We start from the raw sequence: 9858 nt of genomic DNA on the forward strand, positions 1-9858 counted from the left end.
AAGAAATGGAAAGTTCAAGTCACTAAACATTCAGTTCAATGACAGAGAATGGAAGTTTCTATGGCAGCCCTAAAGAATCCCTTATATTTTATACCTGCAAACGAATCTTGCTGAAAATCAAACATAAAATTTAATTGTGCAGATTTCAGAATTACAATATAAGTTGATTTCATAGTCTTGCCAGAACTCTCTGGTGAAAGATAGGGCATTGATGGGTATGACACTGAAACTGGAATGGTGACATTTGGGTTAACTCAAAGTTGAGATTCTAGAGTGCCCAAACCTCTTTGAACCTCCAAAATCAGTGGAGACAGCCTTCCATCCCTTGCTTAAAAGCCCTGTAACAACATTACCTGAGGGATGTCTGTTTTCCTCAAGTTCCACTCCAACCACTCTTTGGTACCTGTAGATCAGAGTTTCTCAACATGCCGGGCTATGGATAGCTATTGTGAGCAGATGTCTTGTGCATTGTAAGATATTTAGCAGCATCCCTGACGAATTACCCACTAGCTCCAGTGACACCTCCCCAAGCCTAAGTTGTGACAACCAAAAGTGTTTTCAGACATTTCTAAATGTACTCTGGGAGAAAAAAAAATCATCCCCAGTAGAGGACCACTGCACTAGATCTATAACTACGGTCAGATCTCAACATGTTCCAAGTCTGACTGGGAAGAAATGACTTGTGCTTATTATTGCAATATTCTGCTCATTTGTATTTTCAGACTTGGAGAATATGTAAAAGAATGGATTTTTTTTTTTCCAGGAAGGCAATAAACAAGGAAGACAGAATCTAACACCAGATTTGGTTGAATTATTAACTAATTCAATTCAATTGATGAGCACTTTTACCACGATTCTAGATTTAATGTGCTAGCTTGTGCAGCTGGAAATGGCTCTAACAGTTGGTTGAATGAGGACGCCTGGGTGGTTCAGTTGGTTAAGCGACTGCCTTCGGCTCAGGTCATGATCCTGGAGTCCCTGGATGGAGTCCTGCATCAGGTTCCCTGCTCGGCAGGGAGTCTGCTTCTCCCTCTGACCCTTCCCTCTCTCATGTGCTCGCTCTCTCTCATTCTCTCTCTCTCAAATAAATAAATAAAATCTTAAAAAAAAAAGTTGGTTGAATGAAACTTTAAGTAGTGGCCTACATTCAGTGAAGTTGAGATGCAAGAACTTTCTGGTATAACTTAGAAGAAGGAACCCAAGGTCTTAAGGAGACAGAAATGTTGGAATAGATCTTTCATGTATGAATGGCCACTCCCTCACTACTTCACCTAAGAAATCCCAGAGGACACTCCATCCACTAAGGCATTGAGAAATATGTTAGTGGATGGACACCAGTGTCCCCGTAACCTATGTGGTGGCTGTTTCCTGTGGACAGATTTGATGAAGGAAGAAGTTACAGTTGAGATGGGTTCCCTGATTTCAATGGAGAGAGGGGATCCTGGAGTAGCAGAGGTCAAAGACAATGTGGGTCAAGAGACAAGATGTGGACTTCCTTCCAAAGAGTATAGTGTGGAGGTGCCTGGCTGGCTCAGGTGGTGGAGCATGTGACTCTTGATCTTGGTGTTGTGAGTTCAAGCCCCATGTTGGGTATAGAGATTACTTAAAAATAAAATCTTTAAAACAACAACAACAAAGAGTATAGTATGAAAAGAGGCTGGGGGAAAAGAGTGACTTTACAGTGTAGAAACCTGACAAAATTACCCCAGCCAGGTTATCAAGGCTGTAAGTCATGTTGACACCATATACCTGCCTACATAAACTAGGACTGCCATAACAAAATGCCATGGACTGGATGGCTTTAAGAACTTTATTTCTCATAGTTCTGGAGGCTGAGGAATCCAAGACCAAGGCACAGGACAATTCTGTTTCTGTTGAGAGCTCTTTTCCTGGCTTATAGATGGCTGCTTTCTCACTGTGTTCTCATGTGTTGGAAAGAGAGGGGGGGAGAGAGAGAGAGAGAGAGATCTGGTGTCTCTGGTGTCTCTTCTTATAAGGACACTAATCCTATTGGATTAGGGCCCCACCATTAATGCTTCATTTAATCTTAATTACCTTCTAAAGACCCTATCTCTAAATACAGTCAAATTGGGGCTTAGGGCTCAACATACAAATTTGTGGGGCTGAGGGAGGACACAATTCAGACCATAGCAAAACCCCCCAATAAAATTTGATGAAAATGGCACTTTACCTCTGTGGCTTTCCTCCCCAAAACACATAACCCCAGTTTAATGAGATAAATATCAGACAAATCCCAATTGAGTAACATTCTACAAAATACTTAATTAGTACTCTTCAAAACTGTTAAGGTCATCAAAAACAAGGAAAAGTCCCAGCCAAGAGGAACTAAGAAGACATGTCAACTAAATGTAAAGATCCCTGATGAGATCTGGAACACAGAAATGATATTAGGTAAAAGTTAAGGTAATCTGAATAAAGTACAGACTTTAGTTAATAATAATGTAATGATATTAGTTCATTAATTATGACAAATGTACCATACAAAGGTAAGATGTTAGAATAGGGGTAATTGGGTGTGGGATATATAGGAACTCTATTCTATCTTCACAAGTTGTCTGCAAATCTAAATCTACTCTAAAACAAAAAGCTTATTGGGGTGCCTGGGTGGCACAGTTGGTTAAGCACCCAACTCTTGGTTCTTGGTTTCAGCTCAGGTCATGATCTCAGGGTCATGAGATCCAGCCAGCCCCAAGTCAGGCTCCAAACTCAGCATGGAGTCTGCTTAAAGACTCTCTCCTTCTGCCTCTCCCCCTCCCCCCATTCTCTCTCTCTCAAACAAATAAATAAATCTTTAAATAAAATAAAAATAAAAAGCTTATTTAAAAAGTAAAAAAAAAAAAATGTGAGGGGCGCCTGGGTGACTCAGTCAGATAAGTGTCTGCCTTCATGATCTCAGGGTCCTGGGATCAAGCCCCGTGTCAGACTCCCAGCTCAATGGGAAGTGTGCTTCTCCCTCTCCCTCTACCCCTCCACCTGCTTATGCTCTCTCTCTCAAATAAATAAATAAATAAATAAAATCTTAAAAAAAAAAAACCATGTGGGCACAATTTAATGAGTAGCAGAAATGAAGTGGTATTCAGAAAGTTTTGATACGCAAGAATCTTAGTCAGTGGGTGATTGATCCTGTGTCCTAAGTTAAATGGATAGCTTAATAAAATGTTATTGGAGTTATCCACTTATGATATGTCCTAGTAAGCCCCTGTGTTGGATCAGACATAAACTCTGGACAAAAGACACTAAAAAACAATTCCCTGAAGGCACTGGAGAGTGAACAAAAGCAGATAGATTCTGACAGGGAGTCAACTCTTGCAAGAAACAGCATGGGGTGAATTTTCTTTTAATCTGAGGGTTAGGCTTCAGCCAGTGCTACCTGGAATGTGAAAATACTGACAGAAAATCCACAGTCTTTGTGGCCTGAACAACTGGAGGAGAGAGCTGGGGGGATCCACAGCTGCCAGACAATGAGAGGGGAATCCAACAAAGGATAGAAGCAGAGAGAGAGAGCCCCTTAATTTGTGTTTAAACACTGTTCAGGTTCTAGCGAACCCCTGAACCACATATGCTCAGGGAAGTCTGTAAGGAGCCCAACCAAAGGAAAAACAACTGAACTGAGATTTGTGCTACAGCTCAGAGAGAGCGTTTGGAGTGTGAGTCCACCCAAATTAATGGCATGCTGAAACAAACAGAGAACAACACAATAAATCCTCTTTAAGGAAAATAACAGAATCTACTCTCCACAACAAACAATTCAAAACTACTTGACATATGAGGAAACAAGGCTATGTATCACATCTTCTCAAGAGAAATGACAAGCAACAGACATGGGCACTAATATGATACAGTTGCTGCAATTAGCAAAGATTTTAAAGCTGATATTAAACTATTTGATAATGTAAAGGAAAAATGCTCATAATTTGTAAACAGATAGGAAATCTCAGAGAAACTGAAATGATAGAAAAGAACCAAATGAAATTCCAGAACTGACATATATGTATATGTATTATATATGTGTATGTGTGTGTGTGAAAGCATGTTAAGAATGCTTTCATTCTTGGGGTGACTGGGTGGCTCAGGTCGTTAAGCATCTGCCTTCAGCTCAGGTCATGATCCCAGGGTCCTGGGATCAAGCCCCGCATTGGGGCTCCCTGCTCAGCGGGAAGCCTGCTTCTCCCACTCCCACTCCCACTCCCCTTGCTTGTGTTCCCTCTCTCATTGTGTCTCTCTCTGTCAAATAAATAAATAAAATCTTAAAAAAAAAAAAAAAGAATGCTTTCATTCTTAACATCCTTAAGAATGAAAGCATATATATACATATATATATGAAATAAAAAATTCACTGGATAAGATTATAACAGAATAGAAATGACAAAAGAAAGAGTCAGCTTAGCTTCAAGATAGATGCATAGAAATGATCCAATATGAAAAACAGAAATGAAAAATTATTGGAAAGGAAATGAACAAAACCTCAGAATCCCAGATAATAGCAAAAGATCTAATGTATATCAAACTGAGTCCCAAAAGAAGAGGAGAAAGAGAAAAAGAGACAGAAAAAAATTTGAAGACACAATGATCAAATGATCAAAAAATTCCCAAGTTTGTTGATAGACATACATTTACAGGCTCAAAGATCGCAGCAGATCCCAAGTTACACAGATTGAAAGAAAACCATCCCTAGGCATAGCATATTCAGACTGCTAAAAACCAGACAAAGAGCATGTCTCAACAGCAGCAAGAGAAAAATGACTCATTACATACAGGAGAATGAATAAAAAAAACTTACTAACTTTCATCAGAAAAAAATGGAGGACAGAAAGCAGTGGAACACCATTTTTAAAGATTTTATTTTTAAGTAATCTCTACACCCAACTTGGGGCTTGCACTTACAACCCCCAGATCAATTGTTGCATGCTCTACCAACTGGTCAAGGCAGGTGCACCATGGATGACCATTTTTAAAGTGCTAAAAGACACTGACAATCCAGAATTCTCTACCAGTGAGAACATCCTTAAGAATGACAGCAAAAGAAAAACTTAGATTAAAAAAAAAAAGAACCAAAAGGGGGCACCTGGCTGGCTCAGTCAGTAGAATGTGCTGCTCTTGATCTCAGGGTCATGAGTTCAAGCCCCATGTTGGGCATAGAGCTTACTTTAAAACAAAATAAAACAAAACAAAACAAAACCCACAAATCTGTAAGAATTCATCCCCAGCAAGAGTGTACTACAAGAAATACTGAAAGAAGTTATTTGAGCTAAGAAGAAATGGTACCTGCTAGAAAATCAGATCTTCAGGAAGGAGTGAGGAACATTAGAAATGCAAATATCTGGGTAAATACACAAGAGGTTTTTTTTTTTTCTCTCATAATTAAAAACAACAACAACACACGTGACTTTTTAAAGTAAAAATTGCCTTGTGAGGTTTACAATATTTGTAGTTGCAATATCTAAGACAGTTATAGTATAAAGGAATGGAAGACTTGCAAAGTTTCTACATTCTACATAAAGTGGTAAAATATTAATTCTAAGTAGGTTGTGAAAAGTGAAGGATGTACATTGAAATACCTAGAGCAACTGCTAAGAATATAAGAAGTATAGCTAAAAAGATAGTAGATGAATTAAAATTAAATTTTAAAAATATTTAAATACTTAAAAAGGCAGGAACAGAAAAATGGAAGAACAAAAATCAGAGGGGACAAATAGAAAACAAGTAATAAAATAGAAGACCTAAATCCAACCATATTAATAATTGCATTAAATGTTGATTGATTAAACACTTCAACTGACAGGCAGAGATTGGCAGAATCACTTAATAAAAAAAGCAAAATCCACCATTTACTACCTATAAAACATACACTGTAAATAAAATACAATGTAAAGATACAGAGAGTTTGAAAGTAAGTAGAGAGAAGACATGCAGACAGTAAGCAAAAGAAAGTGGAGTAGCTGTATTAATATTAGATAAAACAGATTTCAAGATGAAAAGTACCAGAGGACACAAAAAGGGGCATTTTATAGTAATATAAGGGTCAATATTTGGAAGACATCACAATCATAAATATGTATATCCCTAATAACAGAGCTTTCAAATATATAAAGCAAAAATTGACAGAATTAAGAGGGAAACAGACAATTCCACATTCATAGTTGGAGATTTTAACATCCCTTTCTAGGCAATTGATAGTCCAACTAGGTAGAAAATCATCAGAGATATTTAAGACCCGAACAACACAATCAACTACTTTGTGCTAATTGACATTAATAGAACTCTATGCCCAACAACTACAAAATACCATTCTTTTCAAGTGTAAATGGTATACTCACCAGGATAGACCATATGTTAAGCCATAGAACAAGTATTGATAAATTTTAAAACATTGAAAATTTTAAAGAAAATTTCTCTGGCACTGGAATTAAATTATAAATAACAAGATTTTTTTTTTTAACGTATTTATTTATTTATTTACTTGAGAGAGAGAGCACACGTACATGAGCTAGGGTAGGAGCAGAGGGAGTGGAACAAGCAGATTCCATGCTGAGTCGGGAATCTGATGCAGGGCTCGATCCCACGACCCTGAGACCATGACCTAAGCTGAAACCAAGAGCTGAAGCTCAACCGACAGAGCCACCCAGGCGGCCAATAATAAGATTCTAAGAAAACTAAAAATATTTGGAAATCAGTATACATACTTGTAAATAATCCACAAGTCAAAAAATCAAGAGACATTAGAAGACATTTTTAAATGGATGATAATGAAAACATTTTGATATTTGTGGGATACAGATAAAGCAGCTCTTACAGGGAAAGTTATACCTTTAAACATATATATTAGAACAGAACATCTGAAAGCGTTAATCTACATTTTCACCTTAAGGAATTAGAAAACAAGAGCAAATTAAGCCCAGGGGAAATAGAAGGAAATAATCAAGATAAAAGCAGAAATCAACAAAATAGAAAATGGATAAAAACGGCAATAATCAATGAAAACAAAAGCTGTTTTTTTGAATTAATAAAATCCACAAGCCTCCAGTTAGAATTACCAAGAAAAAAAGAGAAAAGACAAAAATTATTTGAGGAATTAAAAGTTGATTTAACATTTGACAATCAACCAACATAAGTTACCTGTATCATGCTTAATTTACAGATAATTCTGCACCCAACAGGAGACAGTGCTGTAGTATTACAACCCTCAACAGGAGTATCCTTGAAAGATAGGATAGTGGTGAAGGAAAATCCTCTCAGTGGGTAGATCTCCAGAAAATATATTTGGTTGTCCACTTTAACTGGACGGTGAACTGGCCAGAGTTGCTAATGATTTCATGCATGCTTAGAGACTTGGAAAGAACAGCGGCATTTGAAGATAAGTAGAAAGAAGGTGTAGGGAAAGAGGTATGTGGATGGACTTCTCAAATGGACAAACTGTAGTGATATTTGAGTCCCATAAAAATGCTCACAAAAGGTCATCCATTGCAGAGGAGGCTCTCCATCAGATGGACAAGATGACATGTAGTATAAATGTGACTCTACCTTTCTCCAGACACAACCCTGCTTGTTCAAGGAGTTCAAGTACAGCATGGCCATGTTACAGGGATGAAGACTATGCATGGATTCAACAACATCAACTTCCCCTCAGTAAGTCTGACCTGGCTAAGCCCCCAGTAAGTCTAACATACCTACAGTTAAGGACTTAGGGCTGGACCCTCAGTATGACATTCCCTGGGGCAGCAGTCAGCCAATTATAGCAAATTGATTGCACTGGACTCCTTATATCACAGAGGTAACAGCAATCTGTCCTGATGAAATAGACATATATTAGGGGTATGGATTTATCTTCCCTGCTCATATGGTGCTTCTGCCAGCACCATCATCCGTGGACTTAAACAGAATGCCTTATTTACTGTAATGGTGTTTTATACAGTGTTACTTTTTTTTTTTTTTTTAAGATTTTATTCATTTGAGAGAGAGAGTAGAGAGGGAGAGGGAGAAGCAGACTCCTAACTGAGCAGGGAGCCCAATACAGGGCTCGATCCCAGGACTCCGGGATCACGACCTGAGCTGAAGGCAGATGCTTAACCAACTGAGCCACCCAAGTGCTCCTACAGTGTTGCTTCTAATCAAGAAACATGTTTTACCAAAAAAGAAGTGTGGCAAGGTGCTCATGTCTGTGGAATTCATTGATCTTTCCACATACCTCATTATCCAGAAGCAGCTGGCCTGATGGAATGCTGGAATAGCCTAGTGATAGCTTGGTTTCAATGCCAATGCCAGTGGGGAGATAGCATCTTGGAAGATTGGGATTGTCTTACAAAATTAATATATCCTTCAATGGACAGCCAGAATGAATGGATCCACAAATCAAAGGTTGGAAATGAAAGTGGTTTTCCTCATTCTTACACCTAATAATCTACTCCCCAAATTTTTACTTCCCATTTCTGCAACTTTGAATTCTGTTGGTTTGGAGGTCTTAGTTCCCAACAGGGAAAAGCTTCTACCACAAAACACAGTAATAGTTCCATTGAATGGGAAGTTGAGATGTCATCTAGCCACTTGGGGCTCTTCATGCCATGGAATCAACAGCCAAAAAAAAGATTAGTCACTGGGTGAGGGGATTGATCCTAATTACCAAGGGGGAATTGCATCTCTGTTACATAATAGGGACAGTTTCTTGAGAGTTTCTCTGGAATCCAGGAGATTCTCTGGTAAGCCTCTGAGCACTTCCACATCTAATAGGAAAGATTAATGGGAAATTAAAGCAATCCGAAGAAAGTAGAACCCTGAAAGAGATTCAGGAATGAAAGTTTGGTTCACCCCACCAGGTAAAAAACCCAAAGGTTCTAGTGGAGGGCAAATGAAATAATGAATGGATAGTGGAAGACAACAGTTATAAATGTCAACTAGGACCTTGTAACCACTTACAGAAATGAGCACAATAGGGCGCCTGGGTGGCTCAGTCGTTAAGTGTCTGCCTTCGGCTCAGGTCATGATCCCAGGGTCCTGGGATCGAGTCCCACATCGGGCTCCCTGCTCGGCGGGAAGCCTGCTTCTCCCTCTCCCACTCTCCCTGCTTGTGTTCCCTCTCTCGCTGTCTCTCTCTCTGTTAAAAAAATAAATTTAAAAAAAATCTTAAAAAAAAAAAAAGAAATGAGCACAATAACAGCTATGCATATTTTCTTTTAGCTTTTTAGGTATGTACATAATAAGAATCTCTCCTGATTGCCCTTTATTTTATATAAGGAATCCTGGTAGCCGTTAACTTTACAATTTAGTCTTTGGGTTTTAATATATTCAGATAAGACCTTGACTGAATGTGAGTAGTCATTAACATCACTCATATATGGATACTGTAACTATAACTGAATGGCAAGCATTCTCCTGCCTCAGGGCATTTGCATTTGCTATTTCCTTTTCTTGGAATGTTCTTCCCTTAGATATCCATAAGGGCTTCTCCTTCACCTCCTTTCAATCTTTATTCAAATGTTACTTTTTTCAGAGATGCTTTCTCTGACCACTCTATTTAAAACTCGAAGTACTGGGGCGCCTGGGTGGCTCAGTCGTTGGGCGTCTGCCTTCAGCTCAGGTCATGATGCCGAGGTCCTCGGATAGAGCCCTGCATCGGGTTCCCTGCTCCGCGGGAAGTCTGCTTCTCCCTCTCCCACTCCCCCTGCTTGTGTTTCCTCTCTTGCTGTGTCTCTGTCAAATAAATAAAAATCTTTAAAAAAAAAACCAAAAAACTCGAAGTACTTGGGGTGCTTGGGTGGCTCAGTTGGTTGGGTGACTGCCTTTAGCTCAGGTCATGATCCTGGAGTCCCGGGATTGAGTCCCACATCAGGCTCCCTGCTTAGC

The sequence above is a fragment of the Leptonychotes weddellii genome, chromosome 9 (genome assembly GCF_054177405.1).
Source record: "Leptonychotes weddellii isolate Sample4059 chromosome 9, ASM5417740v2, whole genome shotgun sequence".
NCBI classification, from domain to species: domain Eukaryota; kingdom Metazoa; phylum Chordata; class Mammalia; order Carnivora; family Phocidae; genus Leptonychotes; species Leptonychotes weddellii.